The sequence below is a fragment of the Petaurus breviceps genome, unplaced genomic scaffold, assembly GCF_028583685.1.
Source record: "Petaurus breviceps papuanus isolate PSGF00001 unplaced genomic scaffold, PetGlider_PUasm1.0 173, whole genome shotgun sequence".
Taxonomy (NCBI): domain Eukaryota; kingdom Metazoa; phylum Chordata; class Mammalia; order Diprotodontia; family Petauridae; genus Petaurus; species Petaurus breviceps.
Window position 1 is genome coordinate 34,129,770 of NW_027185759.1, and position 18,031 is coordinate 34,147,800.

An 18,031-nucleotide genomic window follows, 5' to 3' on the forward strand; every position below is an offset into this window, starting at 1 on the left:
TATCTATGTCTATATCTATGTCCATATCTATGTCTATGCCTATGTCTATATATTTATCTATGTCTATGTCTATATCTATATCTGTGTCTGTGTCTATGTCTATATCTATGTCTATGCCTATGTCTATATATTTATCTATGTCTATGTCTATATCTATATCTGTGTCTGTGTCTATGTATATGTCTATATCTATATCTATGTCTATATATTTATCTATGTCTATATCTATATCTATATTTGTGTCTATGTCTATATCTATGTCTATGTCTATTTAGTTATGTCTGTCTATATCTATGTTTATGTCTATATATTTATCTATGTCTATTTCTATATCTATGTCTATATCTATATCTATATTTGTGTCTATGTCTATATCTATGTCTATGTCTATTTAGTTATGTCTGTCTATATCTATGTTTATGTCTATATATTTATCTATGTCTATTTCTATATCTATGTCTATATCTATATCTGTGTTTGTGTCTATGTCTATGTCTATATCTATATCTATACCTCCCCCCTTTCATCATAATAACTTGAGGTACTTTGATGGCTCCAGAACATAGCAAGAGAATAAAGACTTTGAAGGTTTTTTGTTTGTACATGTAGGAATTGTGGGAATTGAGCAAACCATACTGACTCATCTTGTGACTTAATTCTTGATCTGTCTCAGTTTCCTTTCTATCAATTTCTATTTTGTGAGAAAATGTTATTGCATTGTTTGAACCTAGCCCTGAATGACCATGAAGCTGGATTCCTTCTACACATTTTTTAGAGATCCTTAATTAAGGACCTAGGTTTTACTGACCAGAAACCCAGTCAGAGCCAAACACTGATGTAAAGAGTTTTCCCACAATTAGACATCTCAAGCAACCCATATGTCTTATCTGAAAACTTACCTCATACTGGTCAGTCAGTCACTGTTTCTTTGTTCCTTTGATTGAATGTATAACTTGAAGGGGAGTAGGACACTTCTTGCCTGTTTGTTCCCCCCTTCTCAATTCAGAAAGCCCCTAATCCTTCCTCCATTTAGAAATCAGTTTACCTGCCCTTGAATCCTGGTTATATCCTGTTCATTGTTTTCTTTTAATGCATAAAAATCTGTCTCCCCCTTGTATTCAGGATCTGCATACAAGCTGAGGAGATCTGGTCCCAATTTGTTATGCAATTGGCATGCATTGTTTAATAAACTGATATGCTCAGAAACTCAAAACTTTATTTCCTCAGTTATTTCAGATTTCACCCATCACATTTATTTGCTACTGACTATTTCTCATCATCTCACTGAATGGCTTGGAAGGAGCCCAGGAGTCCTAAGACAAATAACATTCCTTGATGCAACATAAAGAGTCCTCCAAATGAATATCTTTCAGACTGGGGATGGCTTTTGACCTTTTGAGACTAAACTAAGCACCTTTGAATCCATCAGAAAACAGGCAGGGTGTTGGGTATGAAGTTATATGCCAGATATCTTGTGATGGCAATGTCCTAAGCTAAACAAAATTTCTAGGCCCACTGTAAAAGTATTTCAAATGGATATTTTTCAGATTATGGACAGCTTTTGGCCCTTTGAGACAAAACCAAGCACCCCCTGAATTCATTAGGAAACAGGCAGGGTATTGGATGCGGTCACTTGCCATAGTTCTTATGATGGGGATGTCTTTGTGTGATTCTAACACATCTGACAAATTCTCTCCTGATTAAGGAACTAAAAAGGGGAAGCCAACTTTTGATATGAACCTTTAAAATGCCAGCTCTTGATAGCAACACACTGATGAATTTGGCGGTACTGACAAGAGAATTGCCAGGTAACAGTGTGATGGAGGCATTATCCAACAACATATAGCTGCAGCAAAAGAAATGGATTTACAACTGCCAAAAATCAAATAAGCAGCCTGGCAAATATATAAGAAAAGCTGAATAAAACTGGTGATTTTAAGAACATGATCAGCTTGGTAATTTTGAATCACGCTTGTGCTGTGTTTCCCTAAATATTTTATACATCAATTGAGTTCCCTTATGTTAAATGGTGAGAACAAAAGTTCTTTTTTTTTGTTGGTGACACATCCTTTTACTTGACTTTGCAAGAAGAATGTGGCATGACTGGAATTTTTCTTTTATCCAAAGGCATTAAACATTCAGAATTTATTTCTGTTGCTTTAAATTCTATTTCCAAGATAATTATTTAAATGGTTGTTATTGTTGAGATCTGCTATCCATTCAACCATAAGAAATATTGGGATATTTTGCCCTTAGCAACCACATTTTCTTTCTTGTGTGCATCAAAATGATGATATTCCCCTGAAAGGTCTCCACTTTCCAATTTTTCTCCCTGTTTAGCAAGTTTACTGGCTGCTACTCTACAACATTCATGTGTAAAAATAGGAATTAAATTAAATGGATCTTTTTTGGACCAAACTTGTGATTCTAGTCCATTAGTATAAGAAACTTAGGATGAAGAAGGTCCTTCTACCAAGGTACTTTGCAATTTATATTCTTTGAGAACTGTCTTAGGGGTACTGAGAGAGTTAGTGACTTACCTTGGGTCACATAGCTAAGAAATCTCAGAACTTGAAGCTAGAACTTTCTGACTCCAAGACCAACTTGCAATTCATTATGTCACACTGTTTCTCAAAATAGATCTTGTGAATTACCTATTTTTTTCATTAGGAAAATGTGCAAATTTAGAAAAAGGAAAACCTATCTCTCTTGCCCAGGTGTAGAAGATTTAGTGTCTTGGCTTCCCTAGACTTTCAAGTTGATGGTGTTTTATCAAGATGCTTCATTCAGGAAAATGCATCAGTTAAATATGAATATGTAATTAGATTTCTTTTACAATATTTGTAAATTTACTTATGTTTGTAAGATGGGTTGCTCAAAGTAGTTCCCTTGATGAGTTCAACTTAATGAGTTTGCAAGGCAGTGAGCCTGTAGTTGGGAAGTTTGCCAAATCAAGTACCTCCACATACAGAGTCTGGTAATGCCCATTGGCATCTTCTTTAGATGACAGAAGATGACTCCTAATTAGGTTTCAGTGACTAGAGTTTGTCCCACAGTGACTTGGCTGGTTTGGAGCTATTCCTTGGCACCCACTAGGGGATGAGTTCCAGTAATTGGGGCTGTTCCCTTGATGCTTTAGTTGTCTGCAACTCTTGTGGGGGCAGCAGAGTGGCACAATGGATAGAGTGCCTGGCCCAGAGTCATCTTCCTGAGTTTAAATCCAGCTTCAGATACTTACTAGCTGTGTGACCCTGGGAAATTCACTTAACCTTTGCCTTCCTCAGTTACTTAACCCTGTTTTCCTTGGTTTCCTCTATAAAAGGTTCTGGAAAAGGAAATAAGAAACCATGTCAGTATCTTTACCAAGAAAATCCCAAATGGGGTCATGAAGAGTCAGCCATAAGTCAAAATTGACTGAGAAACAACAAAACTCTTAAGAGCATGGCTCAGGTTAGATAATTAAGACCACAGGGCTTACATATAAAGCTACCCAACAGATTTAGGGTGAATGTATCCTTTCAACTACCATTATGTCCCAATTTGCTATCCTAGGTCCTCTCAATTCAACCCAGGAATTTCAAGTGATAAGAATGTAGTGGCAGATTAGAGCTAGCAATCCATTTTCCTTTTCAAAATTTTGTTTATTTTTGCCTTTTTGCTTGTAATTTTCTTAACATAGCAACAGTTATGATGGGGAATAAGCTTCTTCTTCTCTTCCCTCATTCACACTAATCCTGGAAATTATTAATAGATGCCTTAGGACAGAAGCACATGGGACCTACAGTCCCTGCCTACACTCCCCCTGTCCCAATATACCAGGGAGACCTGTGATATCTTTCTGGATCTGGAGTCTCCTACTTATGGGTACTCCCTTCACTGGTGTAGAGCATAGCTCATCTGTGTTTTCTTATCTTGGGCAAGTCCTTTCCATATAATCCTAATAAATTTACCATGAGGGGCGGGGGTGGAGTAGGTAGGTAGGGTGGGGTCTACCTAATACTTCTACTAATTGTTTTGACATTTCTGGTATGTTGGCTGATCCTCATGGTTACTCTGTGACTAGCTCACACTCTTTACTTTCTGACACTCCACCTCCTATTGAATCATTCACTGATAATGTGTGACAGCTGGTTAATGCTCTTCATGGACCTTCTCATCTTCCTTTTGGCTGACCCTTACCTTTAATTCTCAGAGATAATGGAGGTCCTGTGTGGCTTCCCAGCCACATAGTGTCACATTGAGGAACCATAAGATGGTTCCATGAGATATATTTATTTTTTGTAATGCAGTCAAGTGGTACAGTAAAGAGAATGTTGGACCTGGATTCAGGAAGTTATAAATTCACATTCTCCCTTAGACACTTACTAGCTGTGTGATCCCAGGGAATTCATTTAATCTTTGCCTGCCTCAGTGTTCTCATTTGTAAAATCAGGATAATAGTAGCATCTACCTGCCAGGATTGTTATGAAGATCAAGTGAGATATTATCTAAAGTGTTTTGTAAACTTTAAAGCATTACATAAATGCTGGAAATTACTACTGCTACTGCTGCTATTATTTTAAAATATAGTGTCCTTTCCTTCATCAGGTGGCTTAAAAAAAAAAACAAATTCGTTTTTTTTTAATTTACTTTTTTTCCTCTGAGAATTGACTTTTTTCCCCTAGAAAAGTCTGTGAGTTCAGTAGAATCCAGAATATTTGCAGGAAAGGGAATACTGAAGGTGACTGAGGGCGTTTGGCAACAGTTACTACAAAAATAAGGTCGCTTTTTTGTATGTAGGAAGATAATGTGTCTCACGAAGGGCTGATATAGATGTAGAAATTAAACATTACATTAAACTGGCAACTGTAGTTACTGAATTGAGAGAAAATAGTGATTGTGAATAATAATGATGAGAACTGCAGTGTTGGATGGGAAATTAAGGGGATCTGCACGTTGTTTTTCATTGGCTTTGGTTTTTCTTTTGAAGATAATTTCCTCCACTGTGTGCCAAAATCTTCATCTCATTGCTGTTGCTTTATTCCATATATGTCCATATCAGAATTGTTAGAATGAGGTCATTGATATGCAGAGATCTTTCCTATATTTTCCAAAGAAACTACCATATTGCTATTAACCCACTGACTGCTTAAAAAACAAAACAAAGCAACTGGCGGTCCAGCATAGTACAGTCAACAAATATAGAAAAAGAACACGGAGATTTCTTCCATGTGAGCTTAAATCACAGGAGTAAAGGACTATAGATTTAGAGTTGGAATAGACTCTGGTGTCATCTAATTCAGTTCCCTCATTCTACAGAGTAGAAAGTTGACATTTAGAGAGGGGGATAGCCTCTCTGGTGAAGTGACTATCCCAGGACCATACAAGATACCAAGTCATAGAAACAGAAATTGAACACAGGACCTCTGACTATATATCTCAGTCTTTGCAATGTACCAAACTATCTTTCTGCCTAATTTGCTTTCTTATTATTGTTTCTTAGCCTGTGTTCAATTTCTCCATTTCCTTAGGTGTGGCACTTTGGGCTTGGTATATTTCTAGGTTCCCTGATAATCTACAGGACTGCTTACCAGAAAAAGAAAACAAACAGTAGGCAAAGAGAAACCTGTCAATAGCATAGTTCATAGGCAACTTATCAAGAGTCACAATCTGTCTATAACCTGAGGCTCAGGTTAAATGACACATGCATGATCAAACAACTAATAATTGTTAAGAGGGGAGATTTGGACCCAGGTCTTTCTGATACTAAGTACAGCCCTCTTTCCATTATACTACATTACTTCAGGCCAAGGCCAATATGTGAAGGACTTGAAATTTTCCCAGTGTTGAAACTCTTTCCCTTGAGATAGACTGAGTGGACCAACAATTTAGAGAGTTGCCTCAGTATGGGGAAAAAGTGTCATATGATTTGTGATGATCAGTGTTAGTAAGTATCAGAGGTGAGATTTGAACCTACATCTTTCTGACTACAAGTCTCGTAGTCTTTTCATTTCATCATGACTGTAGCTTGTCAAACCTGGAATTTCAAGTTCAACATGCTGGAGTCATCATTTAGAATCTATACATGATCATGGATCAAAACCCAGACATCTGGTTGGATCAGACAAAATGGTGCATTTGGCACATATGAATTATACTCCTTCTTAAATTCCCAATGGCCCATTGCCAGAAAACTTAACCTACATCAGTGTGGGAGGCTCTCTATGGCTTGGAGAAGTGCTCACACAGGATCCAAGGAATAGAGAAGAACCTGGCACAAGAATTTATTTTGCAAAGATTAGTAGTAACATGGTACAACATAAAACATTCTGGACATGAAACGAGGAGACCTAGGTTCAAGTCTTGCCTAAGATTCATGCTAGATTTTTAACCTTGTATAAGTCGCTTAATTCTTTAGAATCTTAGTTTCCTAATTGGCAAAAGAGGAATAATCATGCTTACACTACCCTATGTGTTTCACAAAGTGAGGAAAGTGCTTTCTAAACATCAATGTGCTATATAAATGTGAGTTGTTTTTATTGATCTGGGAAAGGAACCTAAAGAAAGGAATCATAATCAGCATTAAATCTCACATCATGCAGTTTAGTTTATACTTTGCTATCCTTAAACATGAGTAACTATAGTTATTGGACACTTGTTATTGGTGCGATGATCCATTTTCTCTACTTTCTCCTTGCAGCACCAGGAAGAGGAGGCTGGGGTGGGGTTAGTGGGTAAGAAGTCAAAACCACTGGTACCATCTCATTGGATCCATCCTGACAATCCTGCCTGCTTCAGTTAAATAAATGATATAAATGTAACCAGCAGGTGTCACTGTTGAGGGTAGACTTCAAATAGGCTTTTTATCAAAAAGAGTCAAAGAGCAGATGGCATTGGCATCTGGATATGGGAAATAATGTAGCGGGGCTGCTGTACACAATTTTCAGGGAAGCAGAGGAATAAGTGGGACAAGAAATGACCATTTCTTCACTGGAGGCAGCTGGCTTCTAGCCCAGCAGCTGTTATCCAGGGATGATGCCTTAATAAAGTCTCTTCCTCCCACCCCAACACAAACACATATATGTACTCACATGCACACACACATACACACACACACACACACACAAAAATACCTGAGAGAGACAGAGAGAGAGAGAGAGAGAAACAGAGACAGGGAGACAGACACAGACATAGACACAGAGACAAAGAGAAGATGAAGGGTCACATGGTTAGGGTTAAAAACAATAATGGTACAGCCAGAACTCCTAGGTTGTGTTTCTTTGAGGTCCCGGGTTTTGGCTTACCTACAAATAAAAGCTTTGGGAGTTCTGTTCTGAGGAGTCACAGGTATCCAGTACCCACTAAATGTTTGCCATGTTGTGATAGTAATGGCAATTAAAGATTCCCCTGTATTGGCTTGGTTTTCAAATTGATTGTGTTAAAACCCAGAGCTTGTTAATCCCACCTGTGGGATGGACTTGTTGATGTGAAAAGAAAGTCCTGAACTGGGAGGAGCTGGTGACGTAGATTTGGAGAGACAAGAGAGAGGCAGAAGAACTTTTTTTTGGAAGCAGCACCTCGTGGAGAGAGAGAGACTAAGAGAATTGCTGGTGGCCACTTTGAATTGCCCTGGACTTTTGAGACCTGCCCCCTGAGCTGCCAAGGACTGAGGAGACATGGCTGTTTTGCTGGTACTTTGTCTGTCTGTTTTGATGTTGTTTTGCCAGATTTGTCCACTGGTGAAAGACTGTCCTGTTGAAGAAGTCCTGGAACCTGGCTTTTGGTTAAGAAGCCCTGAGACTGTCCTGCAGACAGAGAGTGAATACTGTCCACTGGTGAAGGACAGTGCTGTTGTTGCAGGGGTCTGGAGACTGTCCTGCAGACAGAGTGAATACTGTCCACTGGTGAAGGACAGTGCTGTTGTTGCAGGGGTCTGGGAACCTTTCTGTTGGTTCAGAAGCCCTGAAGAAGGATTTTCTTGTTGTATGTTTACAGAAATCCTGGGAGAGGGTTTTGCTAATGTTTTCAGGGGTTCTAGGACTGTTCTACAGACAGAGGATGAATTAGTGAAGAGACTGGCAATGTATCTTGTGGCCTTGCTAAGCCTTGTCTCCCCAGGAACTAAGATTGCTGAGAACTTGCCTCTTGTCAAGATGAAGAAAAGACCTCCATTTGGGTATTAAGTGCTGAGCTTAAACTTGATGTAACTCTGGGGTAGATTCAATTGTGATCCAGGGGTGGGGAACTTTTGACCTTTTTGTGTTCTATGGTAGAGCAAATGAATGTATTTTACTTATGTTTGGAAACTAATCTCCTTTTGAGAAGAGGGGCTTTGTGGTGGACTAAATGAAGTTATAGCCTAGGGGTGGAGAAGTATTTAGAACTGGGACTTTGTAATTGATTGAATGATTGGAAGGTCCTGGGGTGGGGTAGTACTTGGAGATTATTTAATCAAGCTTAGTAAATGCTGTATTTGGAATGATGTCATGTTTTGATCTTCTCTGTTCTTGGTTTGTCACTGAATAAAATGGAGAGCACCTATGCTGGTATTTTGAACCTTGGGAAGTTGCCTTTCCTTGGTATTATATTACACATGTTTCTTTTTATTTCTGCTTTCCTATGGAGAAACAGTGCCATAGGGGTTCCAGTCATGGAACCAAGAAGGCCTGTATTCAAGTCCTGCCTCTGACACATTAAGGCTATGTGAACCTGAGCAAGTCCCCTGACCTTTCAATGTTCTTGGCAACTCACTAAGTTGCAGAGATGGCATGGACCAGCATTTGTAGTTAGTATTTCCTTATCTGACAGTCCCCTATAGCAATGAAATCACTGGTTCAATTCCTACCTATGTCTTCTATTGTTATCATTAAAGAACTAGGTACAGCCATACCATTGTGTGGATAAACTCCTATGGATGGCAGCAGGTGTGGGCAGAAGGAAACATTTTTTTTCCTTCAGAAGATGAAATTGAGCCAGAGTGTGACTGGATGAATAAATTGACCCCAAATGATTAGATTAATGAAATTATCAGTGCGACTTATAAGAGGTCTTGTATCTTTTTTAGATAAAGAAAGAGAAACAGCCAGCTACCTGAAAGCCTTAGAGAGCTTGATATTAACCCAAAGTGCTCTTGGATGTTGAATGTAGTTGACCTTATCATTGAACACTAAATGGATCAATGGAAGTTTCTACAATGGGAGCCAAGGACAAACTGGTTGTATAGTCTCTGTACTTAAGGGAAGCTTCTTGAGGACACTGTGGATAGATGATGAGGACTTAGAGCAATGAGGAGCTAAGGTACTCCATGGTCACATGGATTTTCTAAGTTTAAGCCCACCTTCTACTAAACTCTTTTTATACTTATGGGAGAGTGTGTCACATACTTGGAAGAGGGAGGGTGTTTTGTGCTATATTTTCATACTATACCATCTTAGTAAATACCTCAAAAAAACCTCAAGACAGACAAGCAATACACATTTATTAAACACAGACGCTGTGTTAAGTGCTAAGTATTCAAATGCAGGCTAAAAGAAAGACAGTCCCTGACTTTAAGCAGTTGGAGGAAGACAACACAAAGGGGAACTCATGGGGGAGCGGTACCTGAGAAAAGGCATACTGTCAAAATTCAAGAAGTTAGAAGCAGACCCCACACCAGAGGTTCCCAGGAGTGACTCATTGATGGAAGAAGTGGGTCATAATTGTGGAAACATATTTGGGAATATTCTAGGGTGAGTGGAAAATTAAGCATGGTGGCAAAATCTGGAAAATCTGAATCAGAGGCAGGAGAGGAGTTTAATCTTAGCTGGTTGACTAAATTACTAGAAAGATTCTCAGTTGATAATTTTGGGGGATCTTGACACAACTGCACCAGGGAATCACTCCAAATTCCTCAGAGGTATCCTAGAATCTGAAGAAATTATGGAGTTCTTAACCTGGGCACTGAGATTTTTCTGTGAGGATAAGAGTTGAGTTAAGGATGCTCACAGCTTATATGGGCTATATTTTCCTCATGCTTTCTGAATCGAATTAAGTTGAATTGATTAGGCAGCACAGAAAAAAATAACTTAGTTTTCTTTCTTACCCTATTCTGTAACACTCAATTCAGAAAAAACAAAACAAAACATATGGATTGTATTTTAAAAGAAATCTTACTAATTTATATATTTAATGCCATCCCAATTAAATTATCAAAAATGTTTTTACTGTTAGAAGAAAAATAATAACAAAATTCATTTGAAAGAATAAAAACTCAAAAATATCAAAGGAACTAATGAAAAAAATGTTAAGAAAGGAGGTTTCCCTGTACCAAATCTGAAATGGTATTATGTGATAGCAATTATTAAAATTATCTAACACTGCCTAAGAAATAGAAAGGTAGATTAGTAGAATAGAATAGTCTTACAAATTAAAGCAGCAAAATGACTATAGTAGCCTTGTTTTTTTCCCATAAGTGTAAGGACTTAAATTTGGGGGATAAGAATTTATTATTTGGTAAAAATTGTCAGGAAAGCTGGAAAGTAGGCTGGCAGAAATTGGACATAGACAAATATCTTACACCATTTACCAAGATAAGGTAAAAATGGATACATGACCTTGATATAAAGAGAGATATTAAAAGAAAATTTGAAGAACATGGAGCATATTACCTCTCAGACTTATGGATAGGTGAACAATTTATTTATTGTTAAATTAAAAAAAAAGATGATTTATTTATTTATTTTTTTTTAAAATTTGGTCTTTATTGATTTGTTTACTTTTAGTTTACAGGATTCAATTCCACAATTCCTTGAGTTTCAAATTTTCTCCCCCTACCTCCCATTTCTCCCCCCCCCCCCAATGGTGGTATACAATCAAGTATAGGATCTGCAAATCGTTTCACATTAGACATTAGTCAGGCTATAAAGAAGGATTGTAATGGATAGAATGAACAATGGGAAAGAGGAAACAAAACCAAACAAGAAAAAGATAGAGAGCAGGTAGTTTACTTCAATCTGTATTAAAACTCTGTTCTTCCTAAATTTTTCTCTGAATGTAGTCATCTCTCTCCAACATGAGTCTTTTGGAGTTGATTTATAACCCTGCATTGCTGGGAAGAGTCCAGTCTACCAAAGTTGGTCATTACACATACATTGTATCTGTAATTGTGTACAAATTTCTTCTAGTTCTGCTCTTCTCACTCAGCATCAGATTGTATAAGCCTCTCCAGGTAAATATGAAGTCCATCTGCTCCTCGTTCCTTATAGCACAATAGTATTCCATTACATTCATATACCACAACTTGTTCATACATTCCCAAATTGATGGGCATCCCCTTAATTTCCAATTCTTTGCCACCAAAAAAAGAGCTGCTATAAATATTTTTGTACAAATGGGTCTTCCTCCCACTTCTATGATCTCTTTGGGATACAACCCTAGAAGTGGTATTGCTGGGTCAATGGATATGAAATTACTTATAGCCCTTTGGGCATAGATTGCTCTCCAGAATGGTTGAATCAGTTCACAACTCCACCAACAATGCGTTAATGTTCCAATTTGTCTACATCCTCTCCAGCATTTATCATTTTCCTGTTTTGTCACCTTAGCCAATCTGACTGGTGAGAAGTGGTACCTCAGAGTTGTTTTGATTTGCATTTCTCTAGTGAATAGTGATTTAGAGCATTTTTTCATATGCTTATAGATATCTTTGATATCTCTGAAAACTGCCTGTTAATATCCTTATCAAATGGGGAATGACTTGTATTCTTATAGTTTTGACTCAATTTTCTGTATATTTTAGAAATGAGGCCTTTATCAGAGACATTGATTGTAAAAATTCTTTCCGAATTTTCTACTTCCCTCTTAATCTTGGTTACATTGGCTTTGTTTGTACAGAAACTTTTAAATTTCATGTAATCAAATTATCCATTTTGCATTTTATAATGCTTTCTAATTCTTGTTTGGTTGTAAAGTCTTTCCCTCTCCATACATCTGACAGGTAAACTATTCCTTGCTTTCCCAGATTATTTACACTATCAGCCTTTATACCTAGATCATGCACCCATTTAGACTTGATTTTGATATATGGTGTCAGATAATGGTCTACACCCAGTTTCTGCCATACTATATTCCAGTTTTCCCAGCAGTTTTTGTCAAATAGAGAGTTCTTATCCCAACTGGGGTCTTTGGGTTTATCAAACAGTAGATTACTACAATCATTGACTGCTGAGTCTTGGATTGTCAGTCTATTCCATTGATCTACTGCTCTGTTCCTCAGGCAGTACCAAGTAGGTCTGATGACTGCTGCTTTATAATACAGATTAAAATCTGGTATAGCTAGGCCACCTTCCCTAGCATTTCTTTTTATTAATTCCCTTCACATTCTAGACATTTTGTTCTTCCAAATGAATTTTGTTACTATTTTTTCTAGTTCTATAAAGTAATTTTTTGGTAAATTGATTGGTATGGCACTAAATATATAATTTAATTTAGGCAAAATTTTTATTTTTATTATATTAACTCGAACAAGTCACGAGGAATTAATGTTTTTCCAGTTAGTTAGATCTGACTTTATTTGTATGAAAAGTGTTTTGTAGTTGTGTTCATATAAGTCCTGGGTTTGTTTTGGCAGGTAGATTCCCAAATATTTTATAGTGTCTACAGTAACTTTAAATGGGATTTCTCTTTCTATCTCTTGCTGTTGGATTTCATTAGAAATGTACAGGAATGCTGAGGATTTATGTGGGTTTATTTTATATCCTGCAACTTTGCCAAATTTATTTAGTCTCAAGTAGTTTTTTACTTGACTCTAGGATTCTCTAAGTATATTATCATATCATCTGCAAAGAGTGATAGCTTGGTCTCTTCTTTGCCTAATTTGATTCCTTTGATTTCTTTTTCTTCTCTAATTGCTACTGCTATCATTTCTAAGTATCAGATTGAATAAGAGGGGTGATGGTGGACACCCTTTTTTCACCCCTGATCTTATTGGAAATGCTTCTAGCTTATCCCCATTACATATAATACTTGCTGATGGCTTTAAATTGATGCTTCCTATTATTTTAAGGAATGCTCCATTTATTACTATACTTTCTAGTGTTTTTAATAGGAATGGATGTTGTATTTTATCAAAAGCCTTTTCTGCATCTATTGAGATAATCATGTGGTTTCTGCTAGTTTTATTGTTGATATGATCAACTATACTCATGGTTTACCTAATATTAAACAATCCTTGTATTCCTGGCATAAATCCTACCTGATCAAAGTGTATTATCTTGTGATAAGTTGCTGTAGTGTTTTTGCTAACATTTTATTTAAAATTTTTGCATCTATATTCATGAGGGAAATTGATCTATAATTTTCTTTCTCTGTTTTATCTCTTCCTGATTTAGGTATCAGTACCATATTGGTATCATCGAATGAATTTGGTAGGACTCCTTCTTCATTAATTTTCCCAGATAGTTCATACAGTATTGGAGTCAATTGTTCTTTAAATGTCTGATAGAATTCACTAGTAAATCCATCTGGCCTTGGAAATTTTTTACTAGAGAGTTCACTGATGGCTTGTTTAATTTCTTTTTCTGAGATGTGGTCATTTGAGTAACTTACTTCCTCTTCAGTTAATCTGGGCAACTTATATTTTTGTAAATATTCATCCATTTCACTAAGATTGTCAAATTTATGTGCATACAATTTGGCAAAATAATTCCCAATTATTGTTTTAATTTCCTCCTCATTGGAGGTAGATTTGCCCTTTTCATTTTTGATACTCATAATTTGGTTTTCTTGTTTCTTTTTTTTATCACATTGACTAAGAGTATATCAATTTTATTGTTTTTTTTTCATAAAACCAATTCTTAGTTTTATTTATTAATTCAATAGTTTTCTTAATTTCGGTTTTATTAATCTCTCTTTAGTTTTCATTATTTCAAATTTAGTATTTAATTGGGGATTTTCAATTTGTTCTTTTTCTAGCTGTTTCAATTGCATGCTCAATTCATTGACCTCCCTTTTCTCTAATTTATTCATGTAAGCACTCAGGGATATAAAACTTCCTCTAAGAACTGCCTTTGCTACATCCCACAAATTTTGGTATGTTGCCTCATAATTGTCATTCTCTTGAATAAAGTTACTGATTGTTTCTATAATTTCTTCTTTGACTCACTTATTCTTTAAGGATTAAATTGTTTAGTTTTCAATTAGTTTTTAGTCTATCTTTCCATGATCCTTTATTGCATATGATTTTTATTGCATCATGGTCAGAGAATGATGCATTTAATATTTCTGCTTTTCTGCACTGAATTGTGAAGTTTTTATGCCCTAGTACATGGTTGATTTTTGTGTATGTGCCATGTTCTGCTGATAAGAAGGTATATTCCTTTTTGACCCCAATCAGTTTTCTCCAGAGATCTATCATATCTAGCCTCTCTAAAATTCTATTCACATCCTTAACTTCTTTCTTGTTTATTTTGAGGTTAGATTTATGAAGTTCAGAGAGGGAGAGATTAAGGTCCCCCACTAGTATAGTTTTGCTATCTATTTCTTCCTTTAATTCCTTTAACTTCTCCTCTAGGAATTTGGACACTATAACACTTGATGCATATATGTTAAGTAATGATATTGCTTCATTCTCAATGGTGACTTTTAGCAGAATATAGTTTCCTTCCTTATCTATTTTAATTAGATCTATTTTTGCTTTTGCTTTGTCTGAGAAAAGGCTTGCTACCCCTGCTTTTTTTTTTACTTTAATTGAAGTGTAATATATTCTACTCCAGCCTTTTACCTTTACCCTGTGCATATCCCTTTGTTTCAAATGTGTTTCTTGTAAACAGCATATTGTAGGATATGGTTTTTAGTCCATTCTGCTATCTGCCTCTGTTTTATGGGAGAATTTATCCCATTCACATTCTTAGTAATGATTACTATCTTTCTCTTTTCCTCCATCTTATTCCCTCCCCTGTTTATGTTTTTGTTTCTTCCTTTTCCCTTCCCCTCCTTAAAAACTTTACTTTTGTCCACTGCCTCCCTCAGTATGCCCTCCCTGTGACTCCCCCTTCTTTGCCTACCCTTTCTTCTTAGTACTATTTCCCTCCCTTCTAACACCCCCTTCTTATTCCCCCCTCCTTACCCTTCCTACTGCCTATAGGGCACTATGAATTTTTATACTTATCAGAATATGTTATTCCTCTTTACCCCAAACCAACGAGAGTAAATTTTATATAGTCCTCCTCTCCCTTCCTCCTTCCCTTCTATTATAATGAGTTTTTGTATCTTTTCATGTTAGATTCTTAAACTTAATTGAATATGTCGATCCCTCTTTGAACCAGAACCAATGAGAATAATGTTCAAATGATGTTCATCTCTTTCTCTCCTTCCCCTCTACTATAGTATGTCTTTATGCCTCTTTGTATGGCATAATTTACCTTTTTTTGTCTCATCCTTTCCTTTTGTCCCATTGCCTCCCTTTGAACACCTTAATGAGGTGTTTTTTAATCATCACATTATTTCATTTACACCCACATCCTCTATCTATGTATATCCCTTTTATATGTCATGATAATCATATAAATTTCAATATTGACAGGTACCAGTTTCTCATATAGGGATGTAAACAGTTTGTTCTTATTGCGTCCCAAGTTATGTGCATGTGTTCATGAGTGAGCATGTGTCTGTGTGTGTGTGTGTTTTCCTTTTTTATGTCTTTCTTGAGTCCTGTAATTGGAGATCAAATTTTCCACTGAGCTCTGGCTTTTTCATCAGGAAATTCTGGAAGTCCCTTATTTCATTAAACGACCATCTCCTTGCCTAAACGATTATGCTCAGTTTTGCCAGGTAGTTGATCCTTGGTTACAGTCCTAGCTCTTTTGCCTTACAAAATATCAAATTCCAATCCCTCCAATCTTTTAATGTAGAAGCTGCTAGGTTCTGTGTAATCCTGACTGTAGTTCTACAATATTTGAATTGTTTTGTTTTGGCTGCTTGCAGTATTTTCTCCTTAACCTTGTAATTCTGGAATTTGGCTACTATATTTCTTGGAGTTTTCAATTTGGGATCTTTCAGGAGGAGATTGGTGAATTCTTTCGGTAACTATTTTACTTTCTGATTCTAGGGCTTCAGGACAGTTTTCTTTGACAAGCTCTTGGAGGATGTTGTCCAGGCTGCTTTTTTCATCATGGCTTTCTGGTAGACCAATAGTTCTTAGGTTATCCCTTTTGGATCTGTTCTCCAGGTGAGCTGTTTTTTTCCAATAAGATATTTTACATTTTCTTCTAATTTTTCAATCTTCATGATTTGCTTGATTGACTCTTGGTACATCATAGAGTCCTGAGCTTTGATTTGACTGATTTTAATTTTTAGTGAATTATTTTCTTTGGTTAGTTTTGGAGGTATTTTCTCCAGTTTGGTCACAAATTTCACTTTTTTTGGGGGGCAACTGGGGTTAAGTGACTTGCTCCAGTTTGGTCACAAATTTCACTTTTTTTTGAGGGCAACTGGGGTTAAGTGACTTGCTCAGGGTCATGCAGCTAATTTTTTTGTCAAGTGTCTGAGACTGGATTTGAACTCAGGTCCTCCTGACTCCAGGGCCAGTGCACTATTCACTGCACCACCTAGCCGCCCCACAAATTTTACTTTTTAAGGATTTGTTTTCTTCATTGAGACTTTCTTTTTTCAATTTTGTCACTGTAGATTTAAATTTGTCTTCTACCTCTCTAATTTGGTTTTAAAATCTTTCTTGAGCTCCTCCAAGAATGCTTTTTGGCCTTGAGACCAGTTCAAATTTCCTTCTGTGGTCTCAGGTGTGAGTATAGAGTCCATGTTGTCCTCTGTATTAGGTTGTTCTCACTTGTTCTCACTCTCTATAATAAGCTCTTATAGATTTTCTTGCCTTCCCCTTCATCTCAGCTTCCTTCCTTCCCATTGTAATTTCCTATTTCCTAATTTCTTAGGCTGGGAGCTAAGGGCTTGGTGGTTGACTTCGTGTGCTGTAGCCTCTGGGTGTCTAGACTGAGGTCAAGGCCAGGATTCTCAGTGTTTCCCCTGAGTTACCTTGAGGCTCACAGAGTAAGCTGTGGCTGAGGAGTAGTCTGGCCACTTCAGATCTCCACCTCTATGTCCCTGGGCTCACGCAGGCTCAGCAGGTGGCAGCCAGCAGCACTGATGTCTGCAGATTCCCCTGGGAGTGCTATGGTTCACCTGGGCTTCTGTTGTTAAACTTTGCTGACTCCAACAACTGGGCTTTGGGAGCTCTTGCTGGTCAGGTGAGGTGGGGCTTTTTGGGACCCCCCCTGCCCTTCACTTCAGACTCTTTACTGCCTCAGTTACACCCTTTCTCTGTGACTCCTAAGCCTGAGGCTATTTCCACTATTTCAGAATTTTACTCTGGGTGAGACATTTATCTCTGGGTTTTCTAGGTCAGGGAAAGGGAATGGCAGCAGCTAGAGTTTACTTTGCCATTCTGGCCCCTGGAAAATCAGGCAGGTGATTTTTAAACTTCCAGACTGTGGACTGATTTCTCCAGGAGAAGCTGCTGTCTCTGCTATGGGCCCTGCACTTTCTCTTACCTAGCTCTTATGGATCCTCCTGTCCTGTGGTGAGAAGTTGGTGAGACAGTTGCACATCACCCTTGGGGTTGGTGAGACTGCTAGCTGGGGCTCCTTCTCTCTCTGTTGTAGTCTGCTCTCTAGTTTGGGCTAGGGCAGCCACTGCGTCCTCTGCACTCCCCATGCCCATACCCAAGTGGACATTTTCCTGGGGTGGATTCTGCCATGTTCCATCTACCAGTGAATTCTGACACTCTAAAATCCATTCAGTTTCACTTTTTAAAGTTTAGTTACAGGATTCTCAGAGGAGTTTAGAAAAGTTATTGCTTCCATTTCACTATCTTGGCTCCACACCTAGGTGAACAATTTATGAATAACCAAGAAATCTAGCACAATGTGAAGTGTAAAATAGATAATTTCAATTAATTAAATTTAGAAGATTTTGTACAAATAAAACAAATATAGCCAAGATCAGAAAGAAAGCAGAAAATTGGTAAAATTTTAGACTATGTCTCAGAAAAGATCTCATTTCTCAA